The sequence below is a fragment of the Hyla sarda genome, chromosome 2, assembly GCF_029499605.1.
Source record: "Hyla sarda isolate aHylSar1 chromosome 2, aHylSar1.hap1, whole genome shotgun sequence".
Lineage (NCBI taxonomy): Eukaryota > Metazoa > Chordata > Amphibia > Anura > Hylidae > Hyla > Hyla sarda.
Window position 1 is genome coordinate 491,455,526 of NC_079190.1, and position 15,633 is coordinate 491,471,158.

Here is a 15,633-nt window from a genome sequence, read left to right on the forward strand (position 1 = left end):
CCGAAATGTTGCACTTGCCTGTTTAGGGAATAAAAGTCACTTTTCATTTTTGATACTCTGGAGTGCTGCGCTCATCCTTTTCTCTGTTAGTATCTATCTATCTATCCATCTATCTTTCTACAGTCATGGCCGTAAATGCTGGCACCCCTGAAATTTTTCTAGAAAATGATTGCAGTAACACATGTTTTGCTATACACACATTTATTCCCTTTGTGTATATTGGAACTAAACCAAAAAAGGGAGGAAAAAAAGCAAATTGGACATAATGTCACAACAAATTCCAAAAATGGTCTGGACAAGATTATTGGCACCCTTTCAAAATTGTGGATAAATAAGATTGTTTCAAGCATGTGATGCTCCATTAAACTCACTAGGGGCAAGTAACAGGTGTGGGCAATATAAAAATCACACCTGAAAGCAGATAAAAATGAAGAGAAGTTCACTTAGTCTTTGCATTGTGTGTCTGTGTGGGCCACACTAAGCATGGACAACAGAAAGAGGAGAAGAGAACTGTCTGAGGACTTGGGAACCAAAATTGTGGAAAAATATCAACAATCTCAAGGTTACAAGTCCATCTCCAGAGATCTAGATTTGCCTTTGTGCACAGTGCGCAACATTATCAAGAAGTTTGCAACCCATGGCACTGTAGCTAATCTCCCTGGGCATGGACGGAAGAGAAAAATTGATGAAATGTGTCAATGCAGGATAGTCTGGATGGTAGATAAGCAGCCCCAAACAAGTTCCAAAGACATTCAAGTTGTCCTGCAGGCTCATGGAGCATCAGTGTCAGTGCGAACTATCCATCAACATTTAAATGAACTGAAACGCTATGGCAGGAGACCCAGGAGGACCTCACTGCTGACACAGAGACATAAAAAAAACAAGACTTAATTTTGCCAAAATGAACTTGAGTAACCAAAATCCTTCTGGGAAAACGTCTTGTGGACGGATGAGACCAAGATAGAGCTTTTTGGTAAAGCACATCATTCTACTGTTTACCAAAAGCGGAATGAGGCCTACAAAGAAAAGAACACAGTACCTACAGTGAAATATGGGGGAGGTCAATGATGTTTTGGGTTGTTTTGCTGCCTCTGGCACTGGGGGCCTTGAATGTGTACAAGGCATCATGAAATCTGAGGATTACCAATGGATTTCACACTGTAAAGCCCAGTTTCAGAAAGCTGGGTTTGCGTCCGAGATCTTGGGTCTTCCAGCAGGACAATGACCCCAAACATACGTCAAAAAGCCCCCAGAAATGGATGGCAACAAAGTGCTGGAGAGTTCTGAAGTGGCAGCAATGAGTTCAGATCTAAATCCCATTGATCACCTGTGGAGAGATCTTAAAATTGCTGTTGGGAAAAGGCGCCTTCCAATAAGAGAGACCTGGAGCAGTTTGTAAATTAAGAGTGGTCCAACATTCCGCCTGAGAGGTGTAAGAAGCTTATTGATGGTTATAGGAAGTGACTGATTTCAGTTATTTTTTCCAAAGGGTGTACCACCAAATATTAAGTTGAGGTGCCAATAATTTTGTCCAGACCATTTTTGGAGTTTGGTGACATTATGTCCAATTTGCTTTTTTCTCCCTTTTTAGGTTTAGTTCCAATACACACAAAGGGGATAAACATGTGTATAGCAAAATGTGTTAATGCAATCTTTTTCTGTGAGAAATACTTAATTTATCTATCTATCGATCTATCTCCTATCTATCTATCTATCTATCTCCTATCTATCTATCTATCGATCTATCTCCTATCTATCTATCTATCTATCTATCTATCTCATATCTATATATCTATCTCATATCTATCTATCTATCTCATATCTATCTATCTCATATCTATCTATTGTCAGTCTATCTATCTATTTATCTATTTATGTTTGTATTGCATTACTAACATTGCCTGACACACAAATTGTGCTATTTTACTCAGGATATTTTGGAACAGACATATCTTAAGATTTCTAATGCTGCTTTAGTTGTAACTGGAGTATAAGACACAACACAATTCAAAATTTGTATGGAAATTAATATCCCTTCTGCTTCTCAATATTTCTATAGATCTAAGTGTATGTTGTAAATACAAAAAACAAAACAAAACACAGCATTGTCCAGAATAAGAACAATAAATCACCAAAGTAGAGGACAATGGAATCTTCCTTATCTTCTAGCAGTAGTTCCTCTACTATTCCCTCCATTCCACTAAAAAGTTTATCGGCAGTAACACAATAACTAAAGACACAAAGGAGAGGGAGATGGGAGGAGGGGGATGCAGCTGCAATCTTTATGCTTCAGTCTGTGTGCGAGGCTTATGCTGTGAGAGGGGAGAGGGAGCAACATCACAGGAACCACAGGAATGACCTACTCACTCAGGGAAAATTAAAGGGGTACTAGACATCTTATCCCCTATCCGAAGGATAGGGGATAAGATGTCTGATCGCAGGGTCCGGCTGCTGGGAACCCCTGTGATCTCTGTGCAGACATGCGGCCTTGGTTGCGACGTCACACCACACCCCTAATGACACCATGCCATACCCCCTCCATTCATGTCTATAGGAGGGGGCGTGACAGCCGTCACGCCCCCTCCCATAGACATGAATGGAGGGGGCGTGATGTCACGACCACGGCCGCTCTGACTCACCATTCTGAACAGAATTTTCAGAACGCCGGGTGTCTGCATGGAGATCACGAGGGGTTCCAGAGGCAAGACACCAGGGCTCAAGTCCTGCAGGAACACTTGGGAACTGAGTTCCTGCACTTTTTCCCCAGCAGGAATACCGTTCCCATTGGCAGGACCAGCCCTTGAGTTGAAATCTTGGGCTCACTTTTTTCCCCAAGGACTTGACCCCCATTTCTCCCCGATCAGACATCTTTGCCCCTATCCTTTGGATAGGGGATAAGATGTCTACCAACGAAGTACCCCTTTAACAATTACAGAGGGAAGACCCCGCACATCTGCAGGTTATACACAACAGTCCTGGCTCCATCTACAGCCGCCTGGAGAAGCATGAGCATTATACCAAGTTATGACAGGTTCTCACTTATGATAATTCCATAATCTCACCTGGTAACACATCCCTAGGATCACTTGATAAATGGTTTCGACAGATGTTTAGGGCTTGTTTCCATCTTGAAAGGTCAGCATCGATTCCCGAGCCCCGGAGTTCATAATCTAATCTGGTTTTCTGCAGAAAAAAAATGTGAAGCGATGTCTTATTGTGCTGTAACCAACACAGTGTCCTACTTATTACAGTCCTCTCCTCCCACTGCTCTGTCAATAGGCCGGAAATTCACAAAGATCAATCACAATTCTATGGAGCTCCTTGAAGAATACGTCTCGTGGATCAAAGGACTTGCACCAGATAACTGCACACATCTTAGGACTTGCCCCATACTCTGCGGAGTTGGTATGAATTATCCCCTTACTGCATATAAAACCCATTAGGGCCTGTTCACACTAAGGAATTTCCATGCAGGTTCCGCTTGCAGTAGGCTCCCATTGATCTCAATGAGATTCTGCTGCATGGAACATGTTCAAGCTTCAGGCACTACTCTGTAAATTTCTGCCGACATGAAAAAAAACTGATTCTCTGACCCTTAAGAATTTATTGTCCCAATGCTTATTCTTATGGAAAAAAAAAAAAAAAAACTTTACAAAAAGTCTAAAAAAAAGTAAAAAAAACTAAAATTTCTGCTTTGTTACTACAGCTCTTATTCAAATCTGAGTCTCCATAGTAACAGACTACAAAACAAACTCTGTGTAGTCAGATATTGCTCCCTACAATCTGCCCCCTATTTCTTACAAATATTTCAGATACATATGCAAAAGAAGTAAAGGAAAGATCAGAGGGAGTATTTCTGTGACTACACAAGGTTTGCTTGTAGTCTGTTGCCATGGAGACACAGAGAAGTGAAAGCAGATTCCCTTTGTTTAAAGGAAAAGTGACATCACATTTGCCCTGCCACTCCCACTGCTAAAATATTTTGTGATCAAAAGGGGCGTGTCCGAGGCAAGCACTGAGTCCGCCCTCACTCATCATGCTTTCACTTCCTCCCTGAGTCTGCTGTGCTGGGTCTTTTTTTTACATCCAATCACTGCAGGCTGCTCTGTAACCCCCTCCTCTCTGTTTTCATACTGCAGTCTGATAGGACAGGAGTGAGCACAGAGGACTGTAGTCCTACCCTCACTACCTGGACTTTTTCCCTGCCTATGCTTCAGCTGGGACAAAAATGATGCTGCAGCCAGACAGGATTATGTTCTGGATGGTATGGGGACCCCTAGTGGTCTTATTTTTAAAAGCCACAATTTCTATATATAGGAGATAAAATTTTTGCTGAAAACAGCTTTAATCATGGTTTTGCAGCAGTAGACGAATCCTTTGCCGCAAAGTGTGAACACAACCTTGTAGTATCGGCATATCAGGAATTGTTTCGATTGCTTCATTACGACTCCCGGTTGTATTGAATCTGTATTTACAGTCTCCTGATACGTTGTTGTGGATGTTCAGCTATATGATACAAAATGTTGATGTTCTGTCACCGCACCACAAGGCCGCGGGTAAACAGAATGCACGCGCGGCGCACTCTATTTCATCCCCCATAGTACAGCTACAAATCAGACGAATAGCCTCCACAACAGCTGCATAATCATCTTTTATTTATGGCTCTTTAGGACGGGGAAACCTTTATGTTATTCTGACAGTGTTCAGTAAACCACCGCAGGAGCAGACTGTACCCGATTTGTATAACTTTATTTATAGGAAACCAATCATTTCCTGACACAAGCCATGAAACTCGGCGTTCTGGCACTTCTACAAAACAATAGGAACTTTTTCTATTTAGTGAAAGATACTGACATAAACTCTACCTGCTGAATTTACCGCAAAAAAAAAAAAAAACTTTATCAATAAAGTGTAGTAAAAAAAATCTAGGTATTTTATTAAATTGAAAAAAAAAAAAAAATATATATATATATATATATATATATATATATATATATAAATATACAGTATTGCCGCCATCAGAGCCACATGCACCAGATGGATTGACAAGTCCGCTCGTACAAGTCCCTGAAGAATCCTATATGGAGGAAACGCGTAGGACGGGAGCGTATTATGTGAACACCGACCAAGACTATTACATATGAGCACCTTGATCGGGAAAGCTAAGTGCAAAAAATGAAATGTGCAAGATATGTAACATGGAATGTGCGCAATACCTGAAATTGTGCAATACAGGAAGTGCAATATACCGTATTTATCGGCGTATAACACGCACTTTTTAGGCTAAAATTATTAGCCTAAAGTCTATGTGTGTGTTATACGCGATACACCCCCAGGAAAGGCAGGGGGAGAGAGGCCGTCGCTGCCCGCTTCTCTCCCCCTGCCTTTCCTGGGGTCTAGAGCCCTGCTGCCGGCCCTTCTCTCCCCCTGGCTATCGGCGCCGCTGCCCGTTCTGTCCCCCTGACTATCGGTGCCGGCGCCCCACTGCCAGCGCCGATAGCCAGGGGGAGAGAAGCGGCGCCGACAGCCAGGGGGAGAGAAGGGGCTGCGGCACCCATTGCCGGCGCCGCTGCCCCGTTGCCTCCCCCCATCCCCCGTGGCATAATTACCTGTTGCCGGGGTCGGGTCCGCGCTGCTTCAGGCCTCCGGCGTGCATCCCCTTCTCTCCCCCTGGCTGTCGGCACCGCTTCTCTCCCCCTGGCTATTGGCGCCGGCAATGGGGCGCCGGCACCGATAGTCAGGGGGACAGAACGGGCAGCGTCGCCGATAGCCAGGGGGAGAGAAGGGCCGGCAGCAGGGCTCTAGACCCCAGGAAAGGCAGGGGGAGAGAAGCGGGCAGCGACGGCCTCTCTCCCCCTGCCTTTCCTGGGGGTGTATCGGGGTATACACGCGCACACACGCACCCTCATTTTACCATGGATATTTGGGTAAAAAACTTTTTTAACCCAAATATCCTTGGTAAAATGAGGGTGCGTGTTATAGGCCGGTGCGTGGTATACCCCGATAAATACGGTATGTCTAAAGTGCAATAATACAAGTGCAATATCAAAAGACTATATTCATTTTTCAGCTTAACTATATGGAATATGAATGTATTGAAGAATTATAATAAGCTGTCTACAGAACGCATAGACTAAGTCAGTACCAAGACACATCAGATACAGCACTAATGCACTTTTCATGCGGGACTATATGCAATATTAAAATCTTAGACATATAAGGACATTTTTGCACAGCACATCCCATACTTAACCCCTTGGGGACGGAGCCCATTATGACCCTAAGGACGGGAGCATTTTTTGCAAATCTGACCACTGTCACTTTAAGCATTAATAACTCTGGGATGCTTTTACTTATAAATTTGATTCCGAGATTGTTTTTTGACATATTCTACTTTATGTTAGTGGTAAATTTTTGGCGATAATTCCATCCTTTCTTGGTGAAAAATTTGAAAATTTCATGAAAAATTTGAACATTTTGCATTTTTCTAACTTTGAAGCTCTCTGCTTATAAGGAATATGGATATTCCAAATAAATTATATATTGATTCACATATATAATATGTCTACTTTATATTTGCATCATAAAATTGATGAGTTTTTACTTTTGGAGGACACCAGAGAGCTTCAAAGTTCAGCAACAATTTTACAATTTTTCGCAAAATTTTCAAAATCTGAATTTTTCAGGGACCAGTTCAGGTTTGAAGTGGATTTGAAGGGTCTTCATATTAGAAATACCCAATAAATGACCCCATTATAAAAACTGCACCCCTCAAAGTATTCGAAATGACATTCAGTAAGTGTGTTAACCCTTTAGGTGTTTCACAGGAATAGCAGCAAAGTGAAGGAGAAAATTCAAAATCTTCATTTTTTACACTCGCATGTTCTTGTAGACCCAGTTTTTGAATTTTTACAAGGGGTAAAAGGAAAAAAATCCTCTCAAAATTTGTAACCCATTTCTCTCGAGTAAGAAAATACCTCATATGTGTATGTCAAGTGTTCGGCTGGTGCAGTAGAGGGCTCAGAAGGGAAGGAGCAACAATGGGATTTAGGAGAGTGAGTTTTTCTGAAATGGTTTTTGGGGGGCATGTCCCATTTAGGAAGCCCCTATGGTGCCAGGACAGCAAAAACCCCCACATCGCACACTATTATGGAAACGACACCCCTCAAGGAACGTAACAAGGGGTACGGTGAGCCTTAACACCCTACAGGTGTTTGACAACTTTTTGTTAAAGTCGGATGTGTAAATGAAAAAAAAATATTTTTCCACTAAAATGCTGGTTTTTCCCCAAATTTTACTTTTTTACAAAGGGTAATAGGAGAAAATGCCCCCCAAAATTTGTAACCCCATTTCTTCTGAGTATGGAAATACCCCATGTTTGGACGTCAAGTGCACTGCGAGCGAACTACAATGCTCAGAAGAGAAGGAGCGCTATTGAGCTTTTAGAGAGATAATTTGTTTGGAATGGAAGTCGGGGGCCATGTGCATTTACAAAGCCCCCCGTGGTGCCAGAACAGTGGACCCCCCCACATGTGACCCCATTTTGGAAACTACCCTTCACGGAATGTAATAAGGGGTACAGTGAGCATTTACTCTGGCGTTTGACAGATCTTTGGAACAGTGGGCTGTGCAAACAAAAAAATAAAATTTTTCATTTTCACGTACCACTGTTCCAAAAATCTGTCAGACCCCTGTGGGGCGTAAATGCTCACTGTACCCCTTATTACATTCCGTGAGGGGTGTAGTTTCCAAAATGGGGTCACATGTGGGTATTTATTTTTTTGCATTTATGTCAGAACCGCTGTAAAATCAGCCCCCCCTGTGCAAATCACCAATTTCGGCCTCAAATGTACATGGTGCGCTCTCACTCCTGAGCCTTGTTGTGCGCCCCCAGAGCATTTTACGCCCACATATGGGGTATTTCCGTACTCAGGAGAAATTGCGTTACAAATTTTGGGGGTCTTTTTTTCCTTTTACCTCTTGTGAAAATAAAAAATAAAGGGCAACACCAGCATGTTAGTGTGTAGACCCCAACTTTTCCTTTTCATAAGGGATAAAAGGAGAAAAAGCCCCCCAAAATTTGTAGTGCAATTTCTTCCGAGTATGGAGATACCCCATATGTGGCCCTAAACTGTTTCCTTGAAATATGTCAGGGCTCCGAAGTGAGAGAGCGCCATGCGCATTTGAGGACTACATTAGGGATTGCATAGGGGTGGACATAGGGGTATTCTACGCCAGTGATTCCCAAACAGGGTGCCTCCAGCTGTTGCTAAACTCCCAGCATGCCTGGACAATCAGTGGCTGTCCGGAAATGCTGGGAGTTGTTGTTTTGCAACAGCTGGAGGCTCCATTTTGGAAACACTGCTGTACAATGCGTTTTTCAATTTTATTGGGGGGGACAGTGTAAGGGGGTGTATATGTAGTGTTTTACTCTTTATTAGGTGTTAGTGTAGTGTAGTGTAGTGTTTTTAGGGTACATTCACACTGGCGGGTTACGGTGAGTTTCCCGCTAGGAATTTGCGCTGCGGCGAAAAATTTGCCGCAGCTCATACTTGAAGCAGGAAACTTGCTGTAAACCCGCCCGTGTGAATGTACCCTGTACGTTCACATGGGGGGGGGGGGGGGGCAAACCTCCAGCTGTTTCAAAACTACAACTCCCAGCATGCACGGTCTGTCAGTACATGCTGGGAGTTGTAGTTTTGAAACAGCTGGAGGCACACTGGTTGGAAAACCTTCAGTTAGGTTCTGTTACCTAACTCAGTATTTTCCAACCAGTGTGCCTCCAGCTGTTGCAAAACTACAATTCCCAGCATGTCTGATCACAGAAGGGCATTCTGGGAGATGTAGTTATGCAACAGCTGGAGGTACGCAACTACAACTCCCAGCATTCCGAGACAGCTGTTTTCTGTGTGGGCATGCTGGAATTTGTAGTTTTGCAACATCTGGAGTGCTACAATTTAGAGACCACTGAACAGTGATCTCCAAACTGTGGACCTCCAGATGTTGCAAAACTACAACTTCCAGCATGCCCAGACAGCAAACAGCTGTGTGGGCATGCTAGGAGTTGTAGTTTTGCAAGATCTAGAGGGCAGTATAGAGATCACTGTGCAGTGGTCTCTAAACTGCAGACCTCCAGCTGTTGCAAAACTACAAATTCCAGCATGCCCACACAGCAAACAGCTGTCTGGGCATGCTGGGAGTTGTAGTTTTGCAACATCTGGAGGGCTACAGTCTAGAGACCACTATAGTGGTCTCAGACTGTAGCCCTCTAGATGTTGCTAGGCAACTACTCACCGGCTTCCGTCGCATCCGGGAGCCGTCCTCTTCTGCCGCACGTCGCCGCAGATCTCCGTCGCCGATCCCCGTCGCTCCGCTGCCTCCGGAGGGGTAAGTGGACTCCGGCGCCGCTCCTCTTCGTTTTCCCCGTTCTGCCCGGCCTATTGTGGGAGGGCAGGACGGGGAAAATGAAAGTAAACCCCTCCGCCCCAGATCTGCTATTGGTGGTCGCGTCTAGACCACCAATAGCAGGGATAGGAGGGGTGGCAACTCTGCCACCTCACTCCTATCGCTTTAGGGGGATCGTGGGTGTCTTAGACACCCGCGATTCCCCTTCTATACCGGGTCACCGAGTCACCATAGACCCGTAATGACCCGGAATCGGCGCAAATCGCAAGTGTGAATTCACTTGCGATTTGCGCCGATCGCCGACATGGGGGGGTCTAATGACCCCCCTGGGCATTTGCACGGGGTGCCTGCTGATAGATATCAGCAGTCACCCCGGCCCGGTCCCCGCCCGGCGCGCGGCGGGGGCCGAAATTCCCACGGGCGTACAGGTACACCCTTCGTCCTTAAGTACCAGGACGCAAGGGCGTATGCATACGCCCTTCGTCCCCAACAGGTTAACGGTGTATATCACAATATATGGACACCAGTATCCATCACAAAAAGACGGCTGGATACACATAATGCACAACCGAGGGGAACGCCCAGTGGACTCCAAAGCCTAATTTGCATATATCTTTAATTTCTAATATCTCGGTGCTGGGGGGGTTAATTATCTATTGAGAGGTATGTACGGATTCAGGGTCAAAATACCTATACAGCCATGCAGGAACCCCTGTTCTCAGAGGAGATATAGACCCTAGCCTTCAAACCGTGGACCTCCAGATGTTGCAAAACTACAACTTCCAGCATGCCCGGACAGCCAACGGCTGTCCGGGCATGCAGGGAGCTGTAGTTTTGCAACATCTGGAGTTCCTAAGTTTAGAGACCATCTCTCCATATTTCTCCTGTGGTTACTATTATAAACCCATTGTGTGGTCCTAGCACAGAGAAGCGGTTGTCACCTAAAAGGTAGAGGGGCACTTTAAGAAGCAAAGTGATCTCCCCCACCCTGACAGTGAGTAATCCATCTCCTACTTCTCGCCGTTTATCTCTCAGTAATGAGAACCTGAATCTCCAGGAGACTGATGAGGAGAGATCAGCGGCTCAATGTTTTTGACACAGATAATTCATTTTATTATGCCTAACTGGCTGTTTGTGCGGATTATCAAGTGTAAGACGCTGCGGGTCATTTACCATGTACAAAGTACGAGACGCTGCAAAACGGAGAGAACTGGGACCCTGATAGGGAGAAGGGAGTATATATCTATTTATCTATCTCATATCTATTTATCTATCTCATATCTATCTATCTCATATCTATCTATCATCTATCTATCTATATATCTCATATCTATCTATCTCATATCTATCTATCTATCTATCTATCTATCTATCTCATATCTATCTATCTATCTATCTCATATCTATCTATCTCATATCTATCTATCTATCTCTCATATCTATCTATCTATCTATATCATATCTATCTATCTATCTATCTATCTATCTATCTCATATCTTTCTATCATCTATCCATCTATCTATCTCATATCTATCTATCTATCTGAGGTCACCTTACCGTGGTGGGACGGTCCACACTATTTGGCGCCAAATTTGTAAGCTAAGTACCTCATAATTTCATACTTTCATATCTTCATTTATTGCACTACAGCTGTATAGCTTTTCATGTTCTATCTATATACTCATGTTTCATCTATATCTTTGTGCTAGCAGTGTGCTGCTGTATTCTCCTGTTGCTATCTATCTATCTATCATTTATCTATCTCATATCTATCTATATATCTATTTATCTATCTTTCTCATATTTATCTATCTCATATCTATCTATCTCATATCTATCTATCTATCATCTATCTATCTATCTATCTATCATATCTATCTATCTATCTATATTATATCTATCTATCTATCTATCTATTTATCTATCTATCTCATATCTATCTATCATCTATCCATCTATCTATCTATCTCATATCTATCTATCTATCTATCTATCTATCTCATATCTATCTATCTCTCATATCTATCTATCTATATATCATATCTATCTATCTATCTCATATCTATCTATCATCTATCTATCTCATATCTATCTATCTATCTCCTATCTATCTATCTATCTATCTATCTCATATCTATCTATCATCTACCTATCTCATATCTATCTATCTATCTATCATCTATCTATCTCATATCTATCTATCTATCTATCATCTATCTATCTCATATCTATCTATCTATCTCATATCTATCTATCTATCTATCTATCTCATATCTATCTCATATGTATTTACAGTGGTCTCTCAAGTTACAATATTAATTAGCTCCAGGACGACCATTGTATGTTGAGACCATAACTCTATGGAAACCTGGTAATTGGTTCTAAAGACCCAAATGTCATGCAAAAATAGGAAAAAGTAAGGATTAAAGAAAAATGAGAAAAAGACTAATATAGATAAAGCAAATCCTTACATGTACTGCTGGGAGCTGTAAATCACTGTCTATGAAGAGGACAGGAGCTTCTTCAGGGTCCTGTACAGTACACACAATAAAATGGAGCCGCCCTTACTTGGTGTCCAAAGAAGCAGCTAACCCTGGCACAAGAGAACAGAACATGTAATACCTCCCTGTACTGTAGGGGGTGCTACCAGACACTAGTGTTGAGCGGCATAGGCCATTTTCGAATTCGCGAATATATGGACGAATATTCGTCATATATTCGCTAAATTCGCATATTCGTAATATTCTCGTTTTATTTTCGCATACGCGAAAATTTGCGTATGCGAAAATTAACATATGCACGCCAGTCTCACACAGTAGTATTAGAGCCTTCTTTACACCACACAAGCTGGAAGTAGAGAGGTGATCACTGTGATGTGCACTGTAAAAAAAAAAAAAAAAAAAAAGAATATTCGTAATTACGAATATATAATGCTATATTCGCGAATATCCGTGAATTCGCGAATATGCGATATTCGTGAATAAAATTTGCATTGCGAATATTCGCGAGCAACACTACCAGACACCAGTCAGTGCATGCGCTTCAGTAATACAGGTGTTTTACCAGTGAAATGTCCATTCTGATTGGTCGGTTCTTCCAGCCATTGACACGTTTTGCAGATCTGGACTGTCTGTACATTGTATGTTGAGTCTGGATTCAAGTTAAAATGGTCCAGAAAAGACCATTGTAATGTGAAACTATTGTAAGTTGAGGGATTACTCTATCTATCTATCTATCTATCTATCTAAAAGTAAATGTGGAGCAGCACAACCAAATAGGAGGAGAACAGTGATAGGTGCCAGCGGTCCGTTGTGCCAGGTAATGGGTCAAAAGTATAGACAGCAAGAAAGAATCCCGCAGCACTCCAAAAATCAATGCAAAAAAGGTGATGAATTTATTAGCCTGACGGCATAGCAATGTTTCAGCTGCCCACTTGCAGCCTTCCTCAAGCTATGCCGTCAGGCTAATAAATTCATCACCTTTTTTGCATTGATTTTTGGAGTGCTGCGGAATTCCTTCTTGCTGTCTATCTATCTATCTATCTAAAAATGGATGAATCTGCAACACACTAAATTCATAAAAGGTGAAATTTATTCAATTTTCCAAAAAAGTGTCACAGCAACGTTTCTGCCAGCTCACCTGGCCTTTCTCAAGCTTGAGCTGAGCTGGCAGAAACGTTGCTGTGACACTTTTTTGGAAAATTGAATAAATTTCACCTTTTATGAATTTAGTGTGTTGCAGATTCATCCATTTTTATACTACACAAGGACCCTTGACCCAGGTCTGATTCTGCGGTCACCTTTCACTTTTTTTGGATTTTTGGATGTGCTGCTTCCCTACTCTATCTATCTATCTATCTATCTATCTATATATCCAGATACAGCAATGCAAAAATTGTCGCAGCAATCCAAAGTATAGAAAAATAAAAAGTGGCTTTATTCCATTTCACAAATACGGGTGCCATGTTTCAGCTGCCCATGCAGCCTTTTTCAAGCTTGTGGACAACAAGACGTTTTCCTAGATGGATTTTTGGCTTACTCAAGTTCATTTTGGCAAAATGAAGTCTTGCTTTTTTATGTCTCTGTCAGCAGTGGGGTCGTCCTGGGTCTCCTGCCATAGCGTTTCATTTCATTTAAATGTGGACGGATAGTTCGCGCTGACACTGATGCTCCCTGAGCCTGCAGGACAGCTTGAATATCTTTGGAACTTGTTTGGAGCTGCTTATCCACCATCTGGACTATCCTGCATTGACACCTTTCATAAATGTTTCTCTTCCGTCCACGCCCAGGGAGATTAGCTACAGTGCCATGGGTAGCAAACTTCTTGATAATGTTGCGCACTGTGAACAAAGGCAAATCTAGATCTCTGGAGATGGACTTATAACCTTGAGATTGTTGATATTTTTCCACAATTTTGGTTCTCAAGTCCTCAGACAGTTCTCTTCTCCTCTTTCTGTTGTCCATGCTTCGTATGGCACACACAGACAAACAATGCAAAGACTAAGTGAACTTCTCTCCTTTTTATCTGCTTTCAGGTGGGATTTTTAAATTGCCCACACCTGTTACTTGCCCCAGGTGAGTTTAATGGAGCATCACATGCTTGAAACAATCTTGTTTTTCCACAATTTTGAAAGGGTGCCAATAATTTTGTCCAGACCATTTTTGGAGTTTGGTGACATTATGTCCAATTTGCTTTTTTTTCCTCCCTTTTTTGGTTTAGTTCCAATACACACAAAGGGAATAAACATGTGTATAGGCCAACATTTACGGCCATGACTGTATCTCATATCTATCAATCTATCAAAAAAAATTCACTGCTGCGTCAAATGCGTATAAATAGTGATGTTCTCAGGCAGATGTACTGTGACCTGTGTGTAAATACTTTCTACAATTAGTATCAACCATGTGCGCAAAATTACAGTCAGTGACATCATTGTACATGGTAGTACAGGTAGCACAAATACAAACATGCAAGGAAGGGATTTCATCATTGTATGTGTCAGGCTAGGTTCACAATGCTTTAATGGAGTACTGTGGTGTAGGACAATAGGTCTGATCACGGGTGGTCTCAGCCCGGCACCCAGCTCTCCTCGTGCACGGAGCAATCACCGCTCCAGACAAGGAGACACCGTTTCCATGTATATCTATGGGAGGGCCGGAGCTACACGAACACGATATCTCCGTCTCTCCCGTAGAGATGCATGGAGGAGGCATGTCAGCGTCCGCTTCGTGCTGCGGTCGACACAGCTCCTTACATGGGGAGAGCGGGGTACCGTGCAGGAGATGGCAGGGGTCGCAGCGGTTGGACACCCTCGATCTGACACTTATCCCCTATCCTTTGGATAGGGGATAAATGTTCCTGCACCACAATACTCCTTTAAAGGGGTACTCCACCCCTAGACATCCTATCCCCTATCCAAAATATAGGGGAAAAGATGTCTGATCGCGGGGGTCCAGCCACTGGGACCCTCGCGATCTCCATGCAGCACCCAAAGTTATTTTCAGAACGCTGGGTTTGGGAGGCCATGGTTGTGACGTCCCACCATGCCCACAATGAGATTGGGCATGGCGGCCACCCAAACCCAGCGTACTGAAAATAATTTTCAGAACGCCAGGTGCTGCTCGGAGATGGCGGGGGGTCCCAGTGGCAGTACCCCCGTGATCAGACATCTTATCCCCTATCCTTTGATAGCAGATGATTTTTGATCGCAGCTGTGGAATCTGCTGCGGAATATTCCCAGCAAAATATGTGTGTGTGAACAGACCCCTAAACAGTTTTTAATTGTCCCCCATAGTGTATGCTCATCCAGTAGGTCCGGCTCAGTTGTGTCTATAGCAATATTAAGCAAAAAGCGCGGCGGCAGCCGGTCCGGTGTTTCTACGCAGGTTGGTTTTTCATCTGGAATTATCCACCCCACAGGAGAGGCGACCTTTCCCTTCCAGATGATAAATAAGTCTAATTCCGTCGCTCTGTTTGATATAGAAATGTTTGTTCGCGCTGCTCCGATCTAATAACTCGCTGAACTCCACCGCACCAGGATAAAAACAATACAGTGACCCCTCGACCTATGATGGCCCCGACATACGATCATTTCAACATACGATGGCCTCTCAGAGGCAGCACCAACATACGATGCTTTTGTATGTCGGGGCCATCGCATAAACGGCTATCCAGCAGCGCAGACTGCTTCAGCTGCCACCGGATAGCCGTTTACGGTGCCCCGTGTG

The 15,633-nt window shown here is 43.2% G+C and overlaps 1 protein-coding gene across 2 annotated transcripts in view; it reads right to left on the reverse strand.

Moving 5' to 3' along the window:
• KCNJ6 (potassium inwardly rectifying channel subfamily J member 6) overlaps positions 1-15,633 on the reverse strand; it is a 310,982-nt gene that overhangs the window by 199,630 nt on the left and 95,719 nt on the right. Inside the window, exon 2 of one of the 2 annotated variants that reach the window (XM_056559634.1) lies at positions 3,063-3,183. The exons of the other annotated variant lie outside the window; for it this stretch is intronic. The gene's annotated coding sequence lies outside the window, so the exon portion shown is untranslated. The remainder of the gene's footprint in view (positions 1-3,062; positions 3,184-15,633) is intronic. 2 annotated transcript variants of the gene reach the window in all.